The sequence below is a fragment of the Balaenoptera borealis genome (assembly GCF_965194805.1).
Source record: "Balaenoptera borealis genome assembly, chromosome: 4".
In the NCBI taxonomy this organism is placed as follows: domain Eukaryota; kingdom Metazoa; phylum Chordata; class Mammalia; order Artiodactyla; family Balaenopteridae; genus Balaenoptera; species Balaenoptera borealis.
In genome coordinates, this window is record NC_138861.1 from 40,270,620 (window position 1) to 40,284,006 (window position 13,387).

The 13,387-nt window shown below is 35.8% G+C and overlaps 1 protein-coding gene across 1 annotated transcript in view; it reads right to left on the reverse strand.

The window, feature by feature from the left end:
* IQCM (IQ motif containing M) overlaps window positions 1-12,250 on the reverse strand; it is a 484,997-nt gene extending 472,747 nt beyond the window's left edge. The window contains exon 1 of the mRNA XM_082389028.1: window positions 7,264-12,250. The gene's annotated coding sequence lies outside the window, so the exon portion shown is untranslated. The remainder of the gene's footprint in view (window positions 1-7,263) is intronic.
* Window positions 12,251-13,387: the final 1,137 nt, after the last annotated feature.

The window sequence follows — 13,387 nt, forward strand, 5'->3', positions numbered from 1 at the left end:
AACATAGAGACTATTCATTGAGGAAAAAAACTTTTTTCAAAAAAATCAGAGCAATACATGAAGATATCTCATTAATGATGACGAGAGATCAAAATGCCACAAATAAGGAACATTCAAAGAACAACCACAGAAAGAACCTTTAGAAAACAAAGAGCATAATAGAAGAAATTTAGGGCTTCCCTGGTGGTGCAGTGGTTAAGAATCCGCCTGCCAATGCAGGGGACACAGGTTCGAGCCCTGGTCCTGGAGGATCCCACATGCTGTGGAGTAACTAGGCCCATGCACCACAACTGCTGAGCCTGCGCTCTAGAGCCCGCGAGCCACAACTACTGAACCCAAGTGCCACAGCTGCTGAGGCTCGCGCACCTAGAGCCCGTGCTCCACAGCAAGAGAAGCTGCCGCAATGAGAAGCCCGTGCGCCGCAATGAAGAGTAGCCCCCGCTCACCGCAACTAGAGAAGAGCCCGCGTGCAGCAATGAAGACCCAACACAGTCAAAAATAAAATAAATTTTTAAAAAAAGGAGAAGAAATTTAAATATCAATATAAGGGTTAAAAGATAAAATCGGAGAAATCTCTCAGAAAATAGATCAAAAGGACAAAGAGATTTTTTTTAAAAAAGAAAAGGAAAGATGTGAAAGGAGATGAACAGTCTAGGAGGTCCAACTTCCAGGGTTTCCAGGAAGAGAAAACAGGGGAGAGAAAATCGTCAAATAGTTCAAGAATATTTTTCAGCTCTCTAACCAGACCAATTGAAGTTTGAGGAAGAATTGAACTGGGTCCCCTTTGGTGCAGTTTCTCCACATGTTCAATTTTAAGGAGAAAACAAATCTAGATAGTACCAAATCCCTAAAGCCAAATAGATGATTTTTTACTTAAATTACTATTTTTGAATCATCTTTTTACTGAGCTGGAGCAAAATGATGGACCTCTCAACAAGGAATACTTTGAAAGATCTCTTTCACTGGTTAGTCCCCAATAATGTTCTTCCTTCCTTAGAAAAACAAAGAAGCCAGCAGGTGCCAAAATTATTATTCCAATGTCTTTAGCACAGATTGCCTGTTGTATTTTCTCACAACCTGACAAAGTACAAAATAAGTTCTGACCCATTTAGAACCCCAAAGCTTCATTACAAACCTCCCAAGAACTGGAAATCTGTACTTCATTAGGAACAGGCTGGGATCCAGGGCTTCACGAAGGAGTTGCCTGAATGGCAGGAGGCAGTTGGAAAGAATCTTCTGAATTCCTTTACATTTCTAAAAATAAACAGGAGACTCTCTTGATGAGCTTAAGATACAGAAACTCAAACAGAGCCTAGGATCCTAGGTTCTTCAATACTCATCAGAATAAAACCTCTTGCACACTATCCAAATTCTCAAATATAGAAAATTATGTTTAAAAATTGTAAGACATTCCAAGAGGTGATACTGAAGTGCAAATTTCTGTCAGATACTGATCAAGTCATTTCACAGCAAAATGAGAATTTATGCTGATATTTCCATATTAGAAGCCTGTAACCTCCTCCCCTTGAAAACGAATAATTAGCTATACTATTCTGGAAACAGCTCTAGAAAATGATCTCTTATCACCAGAACTGTATTCATAAGCTGTTCTGAAAGAACAATCCAGTCTTTACCAAGCTAATTACCTTAATTGAGTCTATAGTATAATTACTCAAGATGGACAAAGTGATGTTTTTACATTTAACCACTCCAAAAGAATAGACAGATAATATTTTTTAGTATGTTTCCAGAACTCCATGACAGTTTTTTTCATAACAAATCACAAATATCAACCAGGTGTCCAAATGATTATTCCAAATATCACTATTTACCACTGTTCCACCTCACTTAGCAATAGTTAAGAATAATTTCTCTGAATTATTTCTTAGGACTATCATTAGCATTTGACCCAACGGACAGAGACCATCAATAGTAAAAGTGTATAATGCTCACATAAATCCTATATATTACCACTTTGGAATCTGAATCATATTACTACAGTTAAAATCTGGGATTTTTCTCATGCCTCATTCAATACGAATATTTCAAAGAGATTAAGTTTATGTCCAAGTACATTTTAAAAATCCATATTTGAGCAACATGATTCAGCAATAGAGTTGATTTTTTAAAAGAAAGCAACAAAAGCAAGGGTGTCCTACTCTTTGAAGATGGCATGATTTTATTTTCTCTTTGTTAGAAGCCTCTCAGAGCAGCATTGGTCTCCGTTGACAACAGTCATAACAGCTCAACATTAATGCTAAATGTATTTAATTTGGCAAAATTCTTCGGCTTTTAAATGGAAATTTTTAGGTAGCCCAAGAAAGTAAATCTACTCACAAAGTTACATGGGATATAGATTATAACTGAGGTTGCATGAGGATGCCATACTACCTAAAATCAGACCTTGGCCAGGGGGCGTTAAGTGCTTTTTATACACAATGTAGCATAGTAGTAACCTCCACCTTAAAATTTTTCCTTCTGAGTCCATTTGCTTTCCTTCCTATGAGACACAGAACTCAGAGCTAACTGACAACATTCTCCTGTCTTGTAAAACATTCATTGTTGACTATATATCTCAAGATCTCTAGGCAAAAAACTATAAATTTTGTCATATTCTAAAATTTACTTCTTTGGACATATTCTATGTAAAAATAATGTGCCTTGCAGAATAATTTTAAAGCTTTTTTGAAAAACATATAATGAATGCTAAACTCAATTGATACTATTGATACTTAATCACTTACCTTTTTGGCTTAGCTCCAACAAAACTTCCAGAAACAAATCCACTGCCCCAAAGTTATAATGATCTTAGTTGCTTGATAATACCTAATTCCTGTATTCTTCTTTTATTCTTTTTTGATCGTTAGTTATCCAATTATACATTGTTTTAAAATTTTAAAAACAATACCAAATAAGTAACAAATAATTGAAATAGTTTTCTAGATCATGGCAACCCTGTGATCATTTCCTCCTTCTCACATATGCCTGTCTTTGTCAAACACCAAAAGAATTCTAGAATCAGAATATTTCCTTGTGATGTACTAGATGGTGATCATTGGTTGTTACTATCACATTACTTATATCAAGGTGAGCTTTTCTACTTCAGACAAGAGTACAAGCTAAGCTCCTTTGTGAAGAACACCAAAACTGACCACAGAAAATATAAAATGCCTCACAGAAGAAAGTCTCTACTTTTAACATGTAAGATTTAAAAGAATCAATAAAAGTTGACTGAAGGATAAATATTCCTTAGTTTTCGCTTCTTAAAATATTTAACATTATTGGAACAGTATAAAATTATATTTGTCCATGATGATTAAAACTTCAGTACTTATAAATGCCAAGTATTAAATTACAACAAAGACTTGATCATTCTCAATGCTGGATTCAAATGCAACATCAAATGCAAAACTATCAAATGTTGCCCAGTTGCCAGATCTAGGATATTGAAATAACACTGCAGCCTCTCTGACAGGTTTAAACTTCTAAGACTTAGCTCAGCTTGACTGGGCTTAGTGGCAAATAGACTAAATACTGTGATTGGCACCTTATTTTAATACACACACTGTGATGTCTTCAAGATGTATTCCTTGACATTGGTCATTCTTCTCTTTCTTGCATCATCAGTGTCAAATAGTGGACCTCAGTAGGGGTGATTTTTATTCCCCTGGGGACATTTGGCAAAGTCTAGATACATTTTTGATTGTCACAACTGGGAGTAGCGCTACTGGCATCTAGCTACCTACAATGCACAGGACACCCCCCTACCCACCACAACAAAGAATTATCCAGCCCCAAATGACAATACTGTGCAGGGTTAGAGACTGTTACAAGGACTAACACTCAAAAGCTCCTACTAATGTGCTATGCCTTCAGGTTGCCATAAGGAACCGCAGGGGCTGTGCTTCAGATTGCCTCAGCTTGAATTAAGGAAGGAGAAAGGAGAACTCAGGCTGACAGTTCATAACTGCTTCTACGGTCAGTTTAACCCTGGAATTCATTGCACATTTGGGCACTCAAAGCCCATATTCATTAAGCTCTCATTCTAGTCACATCCTTTCATTCATTCAAAAATCTTATTTATGCCATTCCAGGCCAATGCTGGAAGATTCCTCTGTATAATTAAAATTAAGTACAATTTTTAATAAAAGCCCTCAGGGTCATGTCTATTTTGTACAAAAGCTCAAAGAGAAGCTAAATAAAATACATGTAATCAACCACTAGTTCTTCAATATCCTCCCTTTAAACCATTTAACTTTTACTCCCCAAATGAAGCCAATTGTTTACCTGTAATTTTCATGTTTTTATTACAGTTCTGACAGTTCTTTGAAATTTCAGGACTGATCACAAAGAGAGATGCTCTAAAATGCAAATCAGATATCCTCACTGTATTAAAAACTGAATAGTGTCACAACAGAAATAACTGAAGTTGAAGTTTTCTGATAGATGCTTTCTATGAAATATGAAATAGCTAACTAACAAACTTTAAGCTATGCCTTAAATTTATATGCTTCCAAGCTATTCAAACATAAAGCAAGCACTAACAAATGGGCAACCTTGTCCATTGCAAGGCTAATACATCAAAATCACCAAGGTAAGTTAACAGCATTTCCAGTGGGTGCAGATTTATCATCAGAGGTCTGATAATCATGCAACCACTAGAAAAAGAAATGTGTTTCCCATGACCTTGGTCATAATTCACCAACAACACCGACTTGTAACTTCTCCCTATTATGTCACACTGGGCATACTCTAAAAAAGATTTCAGGATTTTTGGACTTCTGAATAATAAATGTGTTCATTTGGTGATATCTATTTTTACATTAGAACTCAGTATAAAAACTATAAACATCTAAAACATGAATAATAGGACAGTGGATAAGAAAACTGAAGAAAAGCAGGACTTAAATGTCCAGAAATTTTCTGAAAACTCAAAGCTGGTTAGAAGCTTGAGTTGGTCCAAATGCAGAAGGCTCCAAAATTTCACCTTTTCAGCAAGTACTGTATCTCTTACATCTGGCAATTCCTTTTAGTTGAATTCCCACACCAAACTGGTAATAAAGTAACCAGGAATGTCATCAAGGTTGAAATAAACTCAGAGAAGCTTTCAAGCATTCCATTCTGTAAGTACTTTCATTTTGATCTCCACAGATGCTGGTATCTTTCTAGGCTTTTCAGAGATTAATAGAAAGTAGGGCAAATCCTTTCAAGAACACAAGATGGAGGGAACAGGGAATAAACTGTTGCAACAACGGGGCAACAATTCAAGGTATGTTTACCAAACTTGGACACTGGCTCCCCAAGTTTTGAATGAGAGAGAATAGAAATGACGAGATTTTTTAAAATATTTAAGTAGAGATTTTTTTTCTTGTTTTTTTTTGTCTTAGGAAAATAGGCCAAGTAGCCACAGGATAAAATGCTGAGGAAGTGCACCATGTGAAGAATTGCTTACAATTGAAAGCCTGAATTGGAATCTTGATCTTGATAGCAATCCTTACTGGATGCATAACTTCAGGCTAGTTATGTAATCACTCAGAGCCTCTGGTTTTTGCTGTTGTTTGTTTTTCTTTGTTTTGTTTTGCTTTGGTATTGGTTCTGATTTTAGTTTTAAGCTGAAAAACAGAGATTGTAAAATCTATCTTCCAGAAGGATTTATGGGCTAATGTATGTAAAGGGCCTGAAACATGTATTATGTAAGAAAGTGTATGACATTGATTATTAACTCTCTGACAAAGTAGTTTATGAGGTCTCTATGTCAGAAGACAAAGAGCAAAGATGGAGGGTGGAGAGGAGCCAGAATACTGGATCTCACACACCTTGCCAGCCCTGATTCTGAAGACGGCCCACAGAGCAACCACTATGGAGATTTTTTGACTGCTGGTTGGGAAGCAAGTCTGTTGGAGAACTCAAGATTCTAACAATTATAGTAGCTAATATGCCAGACACAACAATCCAATTGAGGTGGTTCTAACATTTTCTATTAGTATTATTCTATAGCTGCAGGACCCAAAGGTCAAAGAAATTAAGGAACTTACCCAGATTACAGGTAGCAAATGGGAGGCTTGGGGCCTCGAGATGTACTAGGACCAAAAGCAAGCCCAAGAGCAGGTGGCAATTAATACAGAGAGGGTTCAGTCCATGATGAGTCCTGGATGCTGGCTTCCCACCAGGATGTCCCTTTTGTGCTTGCAGCTGGGGCTAACCATTCTTCTAGACACACCTTTCCTTTAGCACCCTACCTTCCCTCACTGGATCAGGATCTGATGTTCCAGCAGGGATTTGGGAGAAGACCAAAGTTTTAGCAAAGAAGCAAAGATGAAGAACAGGATTGGGTTCCAGGACAGTGAAGCTTGAATGAGTGGGATGACCAGAAACAAGTATACAACACTGAGACAATATACAAGATTGTTTTTGTTTTTTGCCATAAAATATCTGAGAAAATGCAAAGGTTAAAACTGAAGAAGCCAGTTTTGACATCAGCAGAAAGGGTAAGCGCAAGGTCTGGAAAGAGCAGGCAAAGCCAAGAAATTAGGAACTAAATATACTCAGGAATAAATTAGAAAATAAGGAGCAAAAGCAGAAAGAAAGCAAAAGGGTCCAGACATTTTGCCTTGAACAGGGGCATTCAGACACAATAATGAGTGGAGCAGAGTCAATACCCTGGGGGTCAACCCATAACCAGTAGGTAATGGAAGCCCATGGATTTGTGCTTCAGCCTCCTGTTCTTAGGGCAGACAATTCTGAGAAGCCCTCCGCACAGTTCTCAGAAGTTCAGATGGAATAGTGCCCCCAATGCCAACAACACACCCTTATATTGATTTTCTTTCCCTGTCTTACGCTCCCCACTTTCTCATTCTACAGTGTCTCAAATGAGATAATAACTTTATGTCTGGATGTCCCAAGAGCCCATAACTGTAGCTGGTAAATGGTACAGATGAACCGGTTTGCAGGGAAGAAAATGAGACACAGATGTAGAGAACAAATGTATGGACACCAAGGGGGGAAGCAGGGGCGGGGCTGGTGGTGTGATGAATTGGGAGATTGGGATTGACATGTATATACCGATGTGTATAAAATGGATTACTAATAAGAACCTGCTGTATAAAAAAATAAAATTAAATTTAAAAATTTAAAAAAAGAAGAAAAGTTTTAAAAGAGATATTAACTCTTACATTACCAGATATCCCCACTCATTGGTATGGTAGCCTTGTAAGGTCTGCAAAACCTCAGCCAAAAGGCAAAGGAAACCCCACCATCACCTACCTTGTCCCAGAGGAAGGCACACATCTCTGGGTGACTCAAGATCACTGCAAATGCCATCAGAGTCCAGGCCCAGTATGGTTAGTGTTTGTACACTGCTAAGCACTGCATTGACCAGAGAATGAAAAACAGGAAATCATTTTGGCTTCTTTTGTAACACTGCAATTTTTGTAATATTGCAATAAAATAGAATTTGGAGTTCTATTCTATCTCAGTAAGGTAGAATCTTTCCTAGAGAGGGAATACCTTCTCAAGATTGGCAAGTCCTTGGATAAGCAATTCTATTAGGACAACCATGAGGGAATCTGGTGTGACAAAATCTATATGTGACTGAAGGAGGAATACAGACACAGAACTCTTATGGATCTGATGACCATGAATTGCCCTCAAGAGCACTGCAAATGCCATCAGAGCCCAGGCCTGATGTCTCTCAGTCTGCAGAAAATCTAGGTGGAAAGAATGCACATAGATGAGTGACATCAGAAGACTTCCTTGGCCTCGCCTCACCTTGGCCTCCTACTGAGTGGCCTGGAGAGCCTCTCCACTAAGCAGAATGGCACCTAAAAAAAGCAGCAGACTTGGCAGCAACAGGAGATGGATAAACTTTGTCAGGTCAAGGAGAACTCAACCTCCTTGAAATTGCCCAGCCAGAGGTCTCCCTGATGGGCCTGAACGCTGGCATATGTGATTCTGGAAGAGAATACTGGCATTTCTATGATCTCCTAAGTATACATTTTGTTTGTTTATACCTGCTGCAAAGATATACCTTATATGACTTTATAAATATCCTTAAATACAATAAAGCATTTATTATCAAATTTTTAAGTATTTTAAAGCATTTATTATCAAATGCTTTATTACATTTGAGGTAATTTATAAAAATATATATGGCAAATGACAAAAAAAGAGAGGAAATCAGGGCAGAGGGTAAATTGGGAGACACTAATAAGACAAAACAAATGGAATATATAAACTACCAGCCAGCCTAATATTTTAAGGGAGAAAAGGAACATCCACAAAATTAGGGACAAGTAATAATAATAATAATATAAACACTTATAGAATATTTATATATGTCAGTCACTGTTCTAAGCACCTTTCATAAATATTGTCTCATTTCATTTTAACCACAACCTTATGGAGTAGGAATCACCTTTTTCTCCATTTTATAGGTGGGGAGGCAGAAGAAATAAAGTAATTTACCTAAGGCCACACAACTTGTAAATAGTGGAGCTAGGATTCAAATCCAGGGAGTGTGGCCCCAAAGGACATGCTCTCATCTACTAACTTATGTCCTGTCCCAAAAGGGAAGGAACCAGGAACACAAAGAAATTGAAAAGAGTGTAAGAGGCTAAAAATTCTGAAAACCTAGGGATAATGCTTACAGGAAAATACATACTACTAAAATCAACCATGTAAAGGAGAGAAAAACTAAACTAAAACCATGGGGAAAAAATTAGGAAGTTGTCACAGACCTACCCTCAAAATACTGCCAGATCTAGTGCTTTCTACATTAATTATTTCAAAATTTCAAGGAATATATAATTAAAATATTATCTCAAAAATTTCAGAGCATAGGAAAAAAAAAAGAAGAAAAAGTTACATAAATTTATTTTCTGAGTCCAGCATAAACTTGGTACCAATACCTGACAAAAAGATGACATAAGCAGGAAACAATGGGTCAATTTTGCTTAGAAATATAATTGCAGGCCTCCTGTGTAAAATATTAAAAATTCATATCCAGTGTGTTACTTAAAAATAACAATGAAAACATGTAGTCTTTATACAAAGAGTGCAAGACAGGTTCAATGCTAGGCTATCTATTAATGGAAGTAATTACAGTAAGGGAAAAAATGAGAGCAAAAATTGGATCATTCCAATAGATCCTGAAAAATGCATCTGAAAACAATGGGCACCCACAATGATATATTTTTTTAAAGCTTTTAGTAAAGTAGGGATAAAAAGGAATTCCTTCAACATGATCAAAATACTTTTCAAATAGACCAAAGCAAATATCCTTAACGATGAAATACTAGACTCATTCTCCTAAGAGAAGGAAGTTATTAAATCTTCCCTTAGTCTATTATAAACACATATTAAAAGAGGAGAATAGAAAATTCAGATACATCTACAGATAGCAAGATAAGTAGAAGATAAAAGGATAATTTTTAAATAAATGGGAAATAATGAATTATAAAATAAATATAATTGGGACAATTACCTTTTATTTAGGACAAAAGAAATTCTCCCTCACACCACAACACACAAAAAATAAATTCCAAAAGCAATAAAGTTTTATATATAAAGATCCAATAACATACTTTAAAAATTAAAATATTTTTACCTTGAGATTGTTCTTTCTAAGCATGAACTGAAACCAAGAAATCATAAAGGAAAATATTAAAAGATTTTACATGTAAAAGCTGTAACTTTTGTTCAAGAAAATATACCATAAACAAAATTAAAAGACAGAGAAATTATTGAGAAAAATAGTTGTAGTATACATGACAATGGGTTAATATTTTTATTCAATAGGGAGTACTTTTAAAACAACTTAAAAAGATGAACACCTCAGTTTTTAAAAAATCAAAAGATATTTTAAAAATTCATAAAAGAAATGCAAATGACCAATAGCTACAAGAAAAAGATGTTCAATCTCACTAATGATTAAAAGATTACAATTATAACAACAATCTGATAATCATCTATTAAAAAATAATATGATTGGTTGTTAATTCCCAGTGTTTGGGGGTGGGGAGGATTTAAGTTAGGGACTCAATTCACTGCTGATGGAAGCGTAAATCAGTACAACTTTCCTGGAAAGGAATGTAGCAATCTATACCAAATCTAAAATATGCCTGCCTTCAAACATGGCACTTCTGCCTCTAGGAATGTTTCTAAGGAACTAATCTATAACAAGCATTCAATGAATTATATACAAAGGCATTCCTGGAAAGAAATACTTAAAACAATGACTTTTTACATTTTTATTTTTTCCCACCTTTGAGATATTATTGACATGTGACATATGTGCATATGTACATATACTGACATATAACATATGTACTTGATGACTAGATATATGTATATATTGCAAAGTGATTACCACAATAAACTTAGTTAACATCTCCTATCCCTTCACATAATTACAATTATTATGTGTATGTGGTGATAACATTTAAGACCTACTCTCTTAAAAACTTTCAAGTACATAATACACTATTGTTAATTATAGTCACCATGCTGCACAAAACATATTTAAAACAATGTAGATGTCCCTCAATTTACTGGTCAAATTATGGTGCTTCCATACTAGGAAATGTTATTCATTTGTTTAGAAAAATAAAGTGAATTGATATTTAGAAAGTTCTTCATGACATACTACCACTTGATTAAAGTAGGCTAGAAAATAATTATTAATACCGGGGTGCAATTTATGAAACTAAATGCATTTTTTAAGTCTAGAAAGGTATAAGCAAAAAAAAAGAAAAGAAAAGAACTTAGAAAAATGTAAACAAATATTTATATATAAACATGGTTGTCTATGAATGGTTGGACTATGAATACTTTTTTCCTTCCTTTTGTTTCTATAGCTATTGATTTTTCCTTAATAAATGTGTTTTGCCCTTCTAATGATTATTTAAATTTCTTACAATCAAAGAATCTAGATTAAAATATCCATCTTTTTAATAGACACATAAACATTAATTTTACAGACCCATAAACAGAAAACCAATTTGTTTTCATAGAATACTGTTTTTAGCTATTATGGCGAAATACACCAATCTTCCTAGTATTATTTTTTTCATATTTAGGATAATTGATTAGTTGCTTCTAAACATATAAAATCAAAGGACACAGCTAATACAGAATACTTGACCAGCCCTTATAATTTTAGCCTTTCCAAAGTAAAATTATGTCTCTTCACAAGACAATTTGTTTTTAAAGTGAAATGGGCGTGATTCAGTGTTGGCATACAACACATGCTGTTGATTGGCTGGCTCATTTTCTACCAATCCAGAAAAATGTCATGATGTCCACTGACACACTATAACATGATGACAGACTATTTACTGGGTAAATTGTAATTACAGAAAAAGAAAATAAACGGGGGGAAATAAAGAATCCTGAAGTTGACCAAATTAAGAATTCTGTGTAAATTGAAAGACAAGAGTTTCTTCTGTTCATAAGTGATAGCTGGTTACTTCTGCAATTAGTTTTTAAAGTCTCAAATCATGTTCAGGAAGCACTCTATCTCAAAACAAGTTTGTTATTTTAGTCTCCACACTCATTGAGTCTTTCTCCAAAGAAGCTGCCAAACCAGGACTGGCTGGCCCCTTGAGAACAAGTCTAGGCTAACAGCAGATATTTCCTTTTGAATTGTTAATAGAGATTAAAAGAATAGAGTTGAACTAATCTAAACCTGTTAAGTTGGAATAAAGGGTTACAATCAAGAGAGTTTGAATTGTGCAGTAAAAATTTCAAACATATCCATTCTCCTCCCTATAAATCCCTTACCTCTTCTAAGTGTTCTGGTTTTTCTTGAACATCAACAGTAAAGTGCCTAGCAATTCTCCCACTCCTTTATGCCTGGCTCTTTCTTGATGTTGTCAGAGCAGTGCTTGGAAGCATTAGTGAAACCTGGATAAAAACAGGCACAGCAGCATAGCTTGTGGTACCCAACCCTCACCTCCTTCCCTACTTTCCTGGACTCCATCCACAATATCAATAAACTTTACAAAGATTCAAGTTAATAAGAAAAAGTAAATTCACATGATTGCTAGATTGCTAGTGAGAATATAAATTGACCCAACCACTCTACAGGGCAATTCGTGGCAATGCTCTTTAAAATCTTCATGCCCTTTGATCCAGTAATTCCCCAGAACTATTTATACTCAACTAGGTTCAGCACAATATTATCTGAGTCACGACAGACTCACTCTTTTGCTGGATCTTTTTAATTTCCATCAGGTTATACTCTCATCCAGAAACAACAAAATCACCAGTAATAGAAACTGGTGCTCTGCACAGATCTCCTCTTCAAGACCAGCACACTCACCCTCAAGTTGCAGGGGATATCATTTGCTTGTATTTCACAGCTATGTCCTTCATTGAGCATTGCCTCTGCTGCAGAGAACTGCCTTGCTCAAAGTTGTTCTCCTTCCCAGGAGGAACCCCTAAGTGATGTCTGGCTGATAAAGGATACTACGGTCTGACTCCTTTGCTTCAGTTTAGAACAAAGCCTTCGTATCCCTATAGTTTTCTTGAAGACTGGCTGAGAGGCCTCAGTTGCTATCCTAACTTCAGGTCAGCTTCTCCCTCTGCCCAATTTTGTCTTCCTAACTGCATCACAGGAGTTATCTCCTGTGAACACATATATACCAGTAAAACTTCTGCATTCAGTTCTCTCTCTCAGAGTCTGTTTCCACAGAACCCGATTTATGACAATCCTCACTGAGCCACACTGCTTTAGTCCATCCCCTCATTTTCCAGATGAATAAAGTAGTGCCTGGAGAAGGTAAAGGTCATGCTCAAGTTACAGAGGTAGCTAGTTCCACACTCATTGCACATACTACACATTAAAAAACGTGAGAAGCTTGAGAAATTGGGAGAGAACTGAATGAGGAAGAAAAAAATGTTAAAATATTTATTGTGGGAAATAATAAGTACCCAAGGAGAAAAAAGCAGAATAAGAATTTTTTAAAAGTATTTAGATTTGACTGTATGGGTAATTTTAAATAATGGTAGAGACTGAGAATCAATATTACTAGTTCTTTGCAATCACAGAAATCTAAAGAAGACTGCCAAAATATCTCAGTTTGGGAAGACTACTTACTGGATACCCTAATTACTATCAGTTTGCCTAAACTACTTAATATTTAGTGTTCATCATCGTGATGGAGCCAAAAAAGTAATAATTAGACATTTTCCTCCTAAACGCAAACAGCTAATATCATATGGAGATCATATATGAAGGTGAGAGTGAATAAACATGAACTGGTAAATCAAATCCCCTTCATTTACAACCCTTATTCCTCTTTCCTCGGAAAAGGCTGCGAGTTCTAGACACTCACTGTCCATCAAAGAAGTCTTTCTTAGTCCCAGTTTTCTCTTCCGAGCCATTTGT